Source organism: Passer domesticus, chromosome 6, assembly GCF_036417665.1.
Source record: "Passer domesticus isolate bPasDom1 chromosome 6, bPasDom1.hap1, whole genome shotgun sequence".
Taxonomy (NCBI): domain Eukaryota; kingdom Metazoa; phylum Chordata; class Aves; order Passeriformes; family Passeridae; genus Passer; species Passer domesticus.
In genome coordinates this window covers 13,853,127-13,865,711 of record NC_087479.1, presented here as the reverse complement: position 1 = coordinate 13,865,711, position 12,585 = coordinate 13,853,127, and the positions used below count along the sequence as shown (strand labels likewise).

The following is a 12,585-nucleotide window of genomic DNA, read 5'->3' as shown; positions in this document are numbered from 1 at the left end:
CTCTTTTGTCCCCTAAGTTCTTAGTGTTTAAAGAATAAATTATTCTGATTTAAATGTTTGAGTTTTTTAGGTTTTTACAAAACAAAGTACAGATTTCCTGACATATTTTCATTGAGATTTGCAGTTCATCGCTTCAATTAAGACCTCATATTTTTGTCATCAATATTTTCAGAATATATATTAAATAAATATTGAATATGTCTCAGTGCACTCTTTTCCAAGTGGGACTTGGTTTTAACAAAGTCTCAGCTGTGTTGATTAGTTCCAATTTTAGGCTCCTCAGTCAAATACCCTGTATTTATATTCATATATGTCATTACCTGACTGGTTATCCATCAGAGAAGTTAATATTTGCTGCCAAAAAAAGGAAGTAATTCTCCAAACACATCCTCAAGTTCTGATACAAAACCTGACTCAGCAGTAATATTCATACCATCAAACGTGGGAAAACCCTGGACATTTGTGGACATACCTACCCTGAAATCACTGCTCTGACAAATCCACTCAGCTTCAGGCTGGCTGCTTTGGCTGCTGCTGGCTGTATAGCTGCAGCAGTGTGCAACTTGGCAGCGGCTCTTCAAATCTGCCTTGCAGACCTCCAGGCTATTAGCAGCATTGAGGCTTGGCTAGGTAAACCAGATCCATCTGAAAGGCTGTCAGAACAAGGACTGCAGTCCAGATCTGTGCTTCAAAGAGCAGCTAGCTTTAGTCCAGGCTTTTTTACTGGATCAGGGACATCTTCCACATACAGTTATTTAAAGGGCTTATAAACTTAGAAACTATTGAATCAGTTTCTATTGATATTCTTGCTCTAACATTTTTATTGATTAGATTGAAAAGCATATGAAGAGATGAAAGGAAAATTTATCTTCCTTGTAATTGGTACAAATATCTCAGATTAAAACTGCAGTTAATATTGTAAGCATCAGGGGAGAGTTCGCTTCTGCTGTGAAACTTAATGGGAGAGAGGAAAAGTTACTTCTATTTATGTAGTGGTCCTAGTATGGAAAAAAGAAATGACACTTAGAACTTCTGTAGACAATTCTAATTTAGAAAGATTATCCTTCTTTTCCTGTTCTACATGGACTCCCCTTCTCCCCTTAAAACCTGAGGTGAAATTTAATTGTCGGCTTTGGTTGTTTGCTGGGGGTTTTCTGAGCCAGCTAGTATCTAATTTCCTTCTTTTTGTCTGCAAGCAAAAGGTGAGACTCTTTACAAGACTTATCCTAGTTCTCATTCCCTGTATCTGTTAGTCAGCCCTTGCTGATTATTTTTGCTGTATCAAGCTATAGTACATTAAAAGTGCTCTCCTCTCAAATGAAATGCCTTATAATTTAAATCTCACTAGGAGTGTCAGCATTGCCATGGGACATCTCCATCTTCCCAAAGCAAACAAAATTGACACAGTTGATTTGGTGTATAAATGTCTGCAGCTTTATTAAATATGCATTAAAGTGCAACAGTCATAAATTACATGCACTCAGCTCACTCAGAACATAATGTGTACAGCTAAATAACTTTCTGACTCTACAACCTAAGCAATAAGAGCAACCGAAGGACGGACGGGATGCTGAAAGTCAGTTCCCTAAAGTGTTTGCCATAGGAGGATCATTTTATCATGCTGTTAAGCATCTCACCTCCCTTGTGTGGTGTATATATGAGTAGAGGAGGGAGGGGAAGAGGAAAGTGAGATTTCTGTATTGCTTTTAGTTTAAATTATCCATTTCATTTGCTTATATGCACCTTCCTTGACATGGAATAACAGGCAGTTTGCTTCTTTGATATTTCTGTTTGTTTCAGAGAAAGAAAATTCTCTCAAATAGAGAAACATTTGCTGATTCTAATAATAATAAGTTATATTTACATGGCAATTTTATAGTATGATGTTAATATACTTCAAAAGCTGGACATATATTGGAGTCACACCTTTCCTTTAAAAATGCCTCATTTTGCTTTGGTATAACACAATGTAAATTGTACTTCTCCACCAGAGTGTGTTCCAGGAAAGAATGATTTCTCAGTACGAAACAAAAGGGACACTGTTTTAGAGAAGACAGAATGTAATTACTTGCATTCCTGAATACATGCCTATTATACAGTGAAGTGTCATGACTTGTTGATGTCTGCATGTACTGGAGTAATTTTCCAAATCTGATCTGAAACCTGTCTTTAATGGTCTTTCTGCCTCCCAATATCATGATTTTTCAAGGACAATGCAAATTTTAGTGATAACATTAACGATACACTTTGTAGTACCTGTGTTTTTCTGAACTTCTGATAACTGGCCAACGTCAGCCCAGGTCACTTTCTGATAGTGCTCAATGCTATGGAGAGAACTATTCATTGCAGCCTTCCCATTATCACTCAATTCAGGTTTGTGGTAGTTTGCTGCTTGTCTTTAGCTTGTTTGCTTGTTTGTTTGATTTTGTCTGGTTTGATTTGATTTTTCTTAAAACACTGTATTGAGCAGAAAGAAGCTTTAGTTGCCTTTTTCTGCTTCTACTGACTGAAGTCCTCTCAAATGTCGTTAGGATCAGTGCCATTTAAAAAAAAATATTCCTTTGCAAAAATAGCTGGAACATTTATAAGGAACTAGCTTGTATTATGAAAAGTAAGATAGCAAGACATTAACTTTCTGACAATGTCTCTAATTCGTGTTTATTTTATTTCTCATTGATTTATTGCCATAAGTCTCTTGGCTCTCTCCCAGACTTCTCCTGGCAACAGAGTCAACCAAATTAATTTTTTCCAAGAAAAGATCTACTATGGTAAGTTAAAGTCTGTCTTCATCATCTGCTTAATGATCTCTTGTGTGCTGCTCTATACTTGCTTTATTTTCCCTTGCTTAATAAATACAAAAGGAAATTCTTGGGGTACATGTTATAGCTATGACCTATAGCTGCCCTTTAAGAGTACCTTTAATCTTCCAGGAGCTGTCATGTTGGAAAGGGTCCTTCCTGAGGAATTTTTGTTCTTTATCCTCTATAGATTACTTTCTTACTTGTCTATTTCTTTTTCATAGCTAATCCTTGTTTAACATTTACAATTTCCTGATATACATTGCATAATATAGAGTAACTTGTTTCTTGTGGATATTATTAGCTGAATTTAGATAACTACTCTGTTCTGAAGTGAGTTATCCTCCAGCTTTAACTATATTTCCTCAGGAGTTTACTTTTGACTTCCTAACATTTAATACTGTGATTGTTTTTTTCCTAATTGCAAATCAAAATAATTGATCCTCATTTAAACATTAAGGAACAAGTTTTTACCTTCTTTCTTGTTCTTCTGACTTCTTCTAAAATTAAGAAAACACATTATATTGTAGCATACATTTCACACATTGTGCTGGAAACAGATAGTCTAGAGTTTATTTTAAGCTCTAGACATCATTGTTGAATGGATAACAATACTTCAAATTCAGTCCTTACTAGTTACCCAGTGACAATAACTATACTGATGTCCAAGTTTTTAATAACTTCAACGAGATGACATTTTAGCTACCTATGCATTATTCTTTACATTATATACTACCATCTCTACTTCTATTTGTCCAGACTTAGTGAAGCACAGTTTTCTCTTCATGAAACATAACTGATAATAAGTAAGTTTCTGGAAATTTTTGTTGCTCCACTAACAGAGATGCTCTCTTCCTAGTGGCTGGCAATTTGAAGGAAATATTCCAAAGACAAGAAAAATAGTCTCTGTGGCTTCTGACTATTTTTAAATTCTTTTTATTGCCAGCAATTGCTTTGCAACCCTTCAGCTCACAAAAGTCTACCTGGAACTATGTGAAGAAGGCATGCAAAAGGGTATATTCTAAGAGATGACCCAAGAGAAAATTTGTAACCAGATAATTAAAGCTAATCCTGAAACAGGTATCACTGAACTCTTCACAAATGCATACTCTTATGAAGAGATTGCAGTGGCAAAAAACCAAAACTGCTGTCTAAGAAACAGATTTTTTCTGAAAAAAAGAGTGGCTTATAGATGTTTAAAAAAATGTTTCTTGACCAAATCTTTTCAGACTTGGCTTTTCCCAGAAGCCTCACAGTGATGCACTAAATCTATTAAAAAAATTTAAAGAATTTGTGGCAGACTCTCCACAATTAGACTTCAGCCCATGATAGCCATTGCTGTTCATATGATAGCCATTACAGTCAGTGGTGATGTGACATCAGAAGGTCTGACAAGACAATGACATCCTTTGGGACCAATAAAGCTGGCAGTCACCTTTTTATCCTTGCTTACAGTATGTGCTTTGTGGTGGGAAGAGGAACAATATTTGACTAAAAGTTATATCTCCTATACATACTACTGACCTGATCTTTTGCTTTTTCCTTGAAAAGTTTTTTGAGATGACCTTCTGCTGAGCTCTGTAACATTCTGACCAATCAATCCTTATTGTCCAAAAATCTAAGAGAGAGAGGAGAGGGAATTCTTTGTATGCAAGAATGTATAGATCATGTTGTACCAAACTGTTGAAAATAAAGCACAGTAGCTACACAACGGTTATGATTATCTCCTGGAAATAGATACCTTTCCCCCCCAGCTTTTTTACTCTTGCAAAAATAGCATTACAACCTATAGGATATTTTCCAGAAAATCTGTGTGCCCAGACATGGCAGAGTTGAATTATTGTCCTGCTCTTTGTAGAGCTAATAAACTAGTTTCATGTATGATGTAGCAGAAAATGAATTCAGGAGGGAGAAATACATACAGCTATATTCAGGCTGTTAGATAACTCTGAATATTATTTTGGGCCCAGAAAAAAAAAGAGAACGATCTTGCTCGTACTATTGTAAGGTGCTAGTCAACTACCTATGATGAAAAAGGAAAATATAAAATTTTGTAATTGGATATTTTGTTTTTTTTTTTTTTAATTTGGGTGTGCATGAAGGAGGCCCTGGGGAACATAGCTGTATATATAATACCATTTTTAGCATGGTTGCTGACATGGAAGTGAGAAAATAATTCAATTGGTGAAATTTGCAGAGTGACAGATTACTGATAAAACATGCTTCAGAGGGAGAAATAAACAGGTGTAAAAGTTAAGTGCAGGATCCATTTCAATGGCCAAAGGTAGTTTTGTGTACCTAGGAACAAAGAAGTGTATGACAAAGTTGTGTAAGAAACAACTTCAGCGAGGATTTATTTGTGAATATTCCTATGTGCTCTACTCTTAGTAAGTACCATAGTTCAACATGTTAGTGTTCAGGGGCTAGTATAGAAGATATTTTTAGAATAATGCAATACATTTATTTTATATTTGATACAGAAGCAATAGCTCCAGAAATAATTTGTCCACTCCAGATATTCATGATTAGAAAGAATACAAAGATATATGGAGAGCTTGAGATAAAAACCACTACAGAATTGGTTAAGATAATGGAAGACACATCCTACAGAAAGTAAACTTGAGTATTTCAGATTGGTTTAGATACCTGTTTGGGGAATATGACAGGAATTCTTGATCTCTTGGGTACAACTAGAAAAAAACCTGTAATTGTTAGCTGAAGAGAAGATGAGAAGGAATTGCATACTCTTCAGCAGCAAAGGTACTTAATCACAAACTAATTTTCATTATAGAAAACAATAAACCAAGGATAAATATTTTTGTCTAAAGATTTTCTGTGAATCTAGATCAGCAGCTATTTTGGCGGAAAAGAGTCCTTGGACTGCATCCCTACAAATAAGATTTCCCATAAAAAGGAATGCTGCCCACTTTTCACTAAGACTTCTATGTTTGCATTCTTTAAAAACATAGTTCAATGTTTGTGTGTTATCATAGGAAATGTGTAATGTGAAGCATCTTGTTTCCACAAAACCCCTGTGGAGACAATAATAAGACATAAAGTTGCAATTACATGTATTGTATGGGATCGATTAGACTAGCTGGGAACACATACCTGCATTTAAAATAGCTCAACCTCATTTTGAGTGCCCTTGATAATACAATTTCTGTTTGTAGCATTTTTCATCAATTGATTTCAGTGTACTCTATTATTTAGGGTTTCAAAAGTGTACTAAGAAAATGAGTTTCAAAATAATAAACTCCCTGTAGCATGGGGTATGGTGAATACTTCTGGAGCTCATGTCAAGGGGATCCTCAGATGGCATCACAAATCAGGCCCATGGACTTGCTGCCAAGAAAGTCACATTCTTCACCTACACAGGAAACAAGCTGCTCTTGCAGCTTTCCTCTACTTTCTTCTTTGCCCCTTGCAATGCTTTTTCCCTCTGCTCAGATTTTTGTGGGCTTATATGTCTTTCAGGTAAATCTTAGAAAAAACTGAAAGCAATAGAGGTGGCCCTTGCAGTGGAACTGCCCAGAAAATCACCATTCATCTTTAGTCAGAAAATGCTGTTAATTTTCTGTGTTAGAGAGAGAGAGATATTCCCTTGGGTTTTGGTACTCTGAGTAATATGGGAGAAAACATTCAAAATAATTGTAATTGAAAATAAGAACCAAAAAAAGTAGGAATATTTTGAGTACTGTTTCTCTGAGGTACTTGATGGAGAAAAGCAGACATAGGGCCTTGTGGTCTGGATCAGGGATGTGAACATTTTGCTTCCAGGTATGTTGCTTGCATATTAAGTACAAGGGAATCAAACTTTGCTGTATGTTTTGGTGAACATATTTTTTTTTCAGCATAGCCTTAAAGAAAGAAAATGATTCTGTGGAAGTATTTTCATATACACTAGAGATATTCATGGACTGGATCATAATTCAATTCAAAATATCAGTGGACAAGTAAAGAATAAAAACGGTAGCATCAACAGCAAACAGTAACAACAATAACAGTAAAACATATGAACAGAGACATCTTAAATTAACATCTTAAATTATTATCTTGATTTAGCTTCCACAATTACTTTTTCTTCTGTCTCAATGTTTTTTCTCTTTTCTTTTCTTTTCTTTTCTTTTCTTTTCTTTTCTTTTCTTTTCTTTTCTTTTCTTTTCTTTTCTTTTCTTTTCTTTTCTTTTCTTTTCTTTTCTTTTCTCTTCTCTTCTCTTCTCTTCTCTTCTCTTCTCTTCTCTTCTCTTCTCTTCTCTTTTCTTTTCTTTTCTTTTCTTTTCTTTTCTTTTCTTTTCTTTTCTTTTCTTTTCTTTTCTTTTCTTTTCTTTTCTTTTCTTTTCTTTTCTTTTCTTTTCTTTTCTTTCCTTTCCTTTCCTTTCCTTTCCTTTCCTTTCCTTTTCTTTTCTTTTTTCTTTTTCTCTTCTCTTCTCTTCTCTTCTCTTCTCTTCTCTTCTCTTCTCTTCTTTTTCTTTTCTTTATGCTGATGGATAGACAAACTATCAAATAAATCTGGTAACAAATATTTTTGTGATGCTCTTTAGTGCTTTTTGAACCCATGCATTGTGTATGCTTTTTTTGTGAGAGAGGATGGGAGAGGTTTCTGAGGGAAATTTCAGTCATGTTTGTAAAATGAATGTAATGTAAGCCAAAAACATGTTGTTGCAGACTAGTTAAAATTTCAGACAGAACAGGCCCAAGTTTCACATGAAGCATTAGACTAGCATTGTCTAATTATACCTTTTAAAAGCTGAAAAGAGGTAATATGAATTATTTTTTAAATAGTGGCTGCAAACAGCATTCCTGCTCTGTGTTTTTATTTTGCATTGATCCTGGAATGACCACAGAACCTTATAAGGAATTGTAATTTCTGCACATAATTTTGGTGGGGTTTTTTTTCAAGAAAAATAAAATATTCTGGGCAGTAATCTAATGGACATTTTAAGTGTTTTGGTTCTTGATGCTGTGGTTTCATAAGAAATATGAAACGTTTTAAAATAATGCAGGATTTTTTTATTTTTCAGAATGAAATGAGAAAAGGCTACTCCTTAATTTGTTGTTGGTTTGTTTTGTTTGCCTGAAATATTAGAGTTGCATGAGTACCCTTCAGGTCCAATAATTTGTTTTACAGAAAGACAGTCTTTTTAATTAGCTGCATAGTGCACAAAATTTGCTGTAAATGTATCTGATTACTTTACAAGATAGATCAGATATATTTTCATCATCTAAGTGGTAAAATGTTTGGTTTCTAAAAGTAGCATAGCATACTGTTTGAACAAGAAGTTTTACTTGCATTAGTAACTCATCTGTCACATATAACTGAATCTAGAGCTATTGGTGTGACAGAGAATTATAGTAGTCTTATTATTGACTTAACAAATGAAGATATTTGAGTGACTTACACAGGATTTTGCTGGAAAAGCAGAATTTTCATCCTAACATGGGGTCTGGAACAAACTGAAGGAAGACAAAAATATTGTCTAAGAGCTGGGTGAAAATATTTCTTAAAAAGTAAAATAAAATTCTAAAAACTCACAGACCAAGCGAGAAGTGTACTGACAAAGCAATTATTTACTCATCCCTATAGACAATTAAAAAAATTCTTTTAGGCCCCATTAAAGCACTAATTTTAATTTATAGAAATGTACTTGTTCCCAACCTGCTCATATGGTGACATCAGACTGAAACCTCTTGCACCTTGATCTCCTACAGAGAGTACTATGATAAACGAAGCATATATTTCTAATTAAGAGTCAATAAAACAAACTGCTCAACATGTCCTTCTATTACTGTACTGGATGTAATTGTTTTTAAAACACTGAGCTTAATCCAGTATTTTAACATGATCTGGGGTTTAATCAAAACCATGATTACAGCATATTTTATGATAATGTCTCATTTACTCCACATTTCAAAACACAATAGGATAGTACAGGAATAAAGGCTACACGACTGCTTCTGTCTCTACCACAGTTTCCCTGTGTCCAGGGAAAGATGTTACCCCTCTGAACCTCATTTTAAAGATCTGTGAAATATGGATAATTACACCCTTCCTGAACAGTTGCTTTGAGTTCTGTCACTGTGCCACATGTTATATTATCATCCACTTCTATTTTGTGATATTCGTTAGAACTTGGAATTATTAAGCAAGCTATTGGGCTATAATTAAGGAAGTGATGTCTGAGTATGCAGAGGTCCAAGTGAAGAGTTATACAGATAGCTCAAGTATTGTTTAAAGATTTTTAGAGTTCAAGCTGAAAGTCCGTCCTGAGGCCGAACAAGCTCGGGGAAGATTCCTAGATGGCTTTGCTTTGAAAAGAGCAGAGAGATGGCTTTGACAATTAATGAGAGTTATAACTTGGCTGGTTACTGAAGCAGTTTTATGCTACCCAGCTGTATTATCTCTCTTGCCCAAGTTAAGCTGAAGCTATTCTTATTTCTATTTCTTATCCATAATTATTTCTGGTGCCTAAAGACATGCATGTCAGGTATGTTTTCTATGGAAGGATGTACCAAGCAGTATGCAACCATTTTTTTCAGGAACAGTAGTTTTTCCCCCATGTGTGGACAGGGACTGGTCTCCCTACTGTATCATGGTCATATATGGTCAGTTCATAAGCATTCCATAGTATGATTTCTCTTGTATGGAATATATTAATCATATAGGGAATACATAATTATAAGGCATAATCATATAGTGAAGAACAGTTTATGTCTGAACCTTACAGCTGGCATTCTGTGAACAGTCATCAAATTATATGTGCTTTGTTCCTGAGGAGGGAACAAAGTCTTAGCACTGTTATGTGTTTGTGCTCTGGTACTCTCCTGTGATCCACTTTGTTTTAAAGACAGCTGATAGATCCCACAGCGTCACTGCTGATGTGAGTCTCCTTCCCCTGGTTGTAAGGATACCATCCATCAGTGCCATCAAAGCTATCATCCTGCTTCGTGTTTGTGAGGGAGTTGTGTGAAGTGTTTACACCTCATAGTTTCCCAGTAAATGACAATAGACATCAGTTTGTATCTATCTCATGAGTTTGAAACTTTCATGAAGATGAATGGAGTGTGTCACATCAAATAAGCTCAGTGCCCTGCACTACTGTATTGGGATCCTTTCAGAGTTCCACCTTTATGGAGTGCATTTCACCTGTACTGAGCACAGATATTGAAGTAGTTTTGTTGTTTCAGTTAGAAGTATCATTTACTGCAGGCCAGGCTTTTTATGGGTATTTGTCTTTAATCAAGTGGAATATTAATAACATTATATTCTTTTATAGTCCTGTGTTTGCAATGCTTACACTGTTTACCTTTTCAAAAAATAACTGTATTGAGTTAATTTTCTTTTGCGTGTGTGATTTCACACATTTTTCTGTATATGTCACATGAGTAGATTTGGGTCAAATTTGTATTAATTTTCAGCATTGGAAGTGAACTTTAAGATGTTAACACAGTGGTGGGAACATATCTACACACAGTGAAACCTTTACTACTTTTTTTAAACCCCTTGACTTTGGTGTAGCTTAGTTGACCTCATTTGTAATATAGAACACCATTTTAGGATGAGGGAAGTAGTGTGTGAATAGAAACAATGATTGAAGTGAAACAGTTCCTGAGTGATTTTCCTCTTCTGCATAAATGTGCACATAGGAAACCGAGAACAATAAATACTGTCTCTAGACACATGATCTGTTAAGGTTTTCCAGAACCAGTTCTCTACAAGTCCTTATATTTAAAGCAGAAACACTAAGTAATGAGTCCTACACTGAAAATCATTTGGCTGGTAGCATGAACTGAACAAAAACACATAGTATGGAAACTCGCTAACAACTTCCTTTCATTCAGAGTCTATCACCCTTTTCCATAACGGATTCTCAGAATATTTTAAGAACAGATTATATCTGCACATTTTCTATTTCCTTCTGTGGTGCATCTTTTCTTTCTCAAAGTACAGCTAAATCTTGCCCTTCTGGTTTTGCTAACCCTTATTTTGTCTCACACTAGAAATTGCATTATAAATTCCATGTGGCAGGGCCTATTCCTTCTTATGGTAGTCTAAAGTGCCAAGAAGAATTTCATGTTGCATAGAGGTGATAAATGGTTAAAGACTTTAAAAAAAAGCTTTTGGTTATATGCAATTCAGTGGATGGCTTTGATCCTGAAATGCATGGTTTAAATGAACAGCCTGTGTGAACATATTCACATTTTAAATAATCCTAAAAGTGAACTTTTTAGGCCAATATAATAAGCCAAAAGAAAGTAGGAATGAAATTATATATTTTTAATACAAATAATAGCAAGACAAGTTTGAATTATGATAGTGTTACCTTGCTGATGGAGGGACGTGCTTCACTCATAAGAAAGAAGCAGCAATGTGTTTATTGATGGAAATAATTTAACAAACCTTGATAGTAAATGTGACAGAGGTTTAGCAAGATTCGTTGGCAAGGTACACTTGATTTTGTACTGCATAGAGGATAGGGCCAGACAAAACTGTCAGGGAGACAGTTTTATCTCCTGTTGAGTCATGAGTTTCAGAATAGGCCTCTTGCATCCCTCAGAGAGGAGTCTAGGTGCATCTGAATCCACTTCTAGCCTCAGATTTGGTCAATAGCCTGTGGCTAAAGGATCAGATGTGCACAGCAAATCCTTTAGCTAAGAAGTCAAAGTTTCTCATACTATAACCACTTAGTGAGGATCTGCTGTGGGATGGGATTTCTTGGCTACCATGTCCAGAATAAGCTATTACAACACCCACTGGTGGTTGTGATTAAAGGAAGTTTATAGCAGAATGAGGAATACATCTCAACTCCTCTAGATTTCAAGATAAAAATTTTAATTCTTTGTGCCTCATGCTCTGCTTTTCTGTTTTGTACAAGGGTTTCCACTCTTTGAATCATCTGATCTTTTAAGATATTTATACAAATGATTTCAATTGCTCATTTTCTGAAAGACAGAAATTTGTATGATATTTTTAATGTCTTTAAACAGGAGAAAACAAAGAAAGAGAACTGCTGTCATGTAAACAAGTGATAGTGTTCATGCATTTATCAGCAGTGTAAAAATTCTTGGTTCATCTTCTGGCTACATATGGAAATGTGGCTTGGTAACTCTGGAAAGCCCAAACACATAGATTTGAAATGCATCTTGGCTATGTGTGTACAACATGGGTTTGCTCTCTTAAAAACCTATGTTTGAGTCCTGCTGCACAACAAATGACAACTCCTGAGTTAATCCTTCTGCAAAACATAGCAAATGATACTTGTCTCTTTCTTAATGAGGCCTTGCTGCATAATAAGGGTTCTGTGGAGCACAGAATTATTAACGTCAGATGAAGAGCTGTAACTAGAACTTGTGGCTCACTGCCCATCATATTTTTGCTAGGCCAAAGGGTGCTTTACAGATGTAATTTGCTTGTAGACTCTGGATCTCTATATAAATTTTTGCAAGGCATGGAGTATAATGGATGTGATTAACATATAAGGAGTGCCATGGAGCTCCAGGCATGCCTAATGCAGTTAGGAGCTTCAGTGTGCCAGGAACAAAAACTCAGCTGGCGTGCCAGGAACTGTGGGGCTCAAATACCCTTTGTACTGATGTATTTCATTCAAGGGAATGACTGACTCCTGCTGAAAATATAGTAAGGATAGAGAAGGGGTTACTCTGAGACAGTTACAGGAGGATTGTAGACCAAAATAGTAGTGTTTGGCAAAATTAAATATAGAAATCTGGAATTCTATGGGTTCATGGACATCTACTGAAACAGCTTATTCTGAGGCATTTTATGTGA

At 35.3% G+C, this 12,585-nt stretch overlaps 1 long non-coding RNA gene across 1 annotated transcript in view; it reads left to right on the top strand.

Moving 5' to 3' along the window:
- LOC135302068 (uncharacterized) overlaps positions 1–12,585 on the top strand; it is an 89,641-nt gene that overhangs the window by 30,727 nt on the left and 46,329 nt on the right. The window contains exon 2 of the long non-coding RNA XR_010363760.1: positions 2,692–2,768. This is a non-coding gene — a long non-coding RNA (uncharacterized LOC135302068). The remainder of the gene's footprint in view (positions 1–2,691; positions 2,769–12,585) is intronic.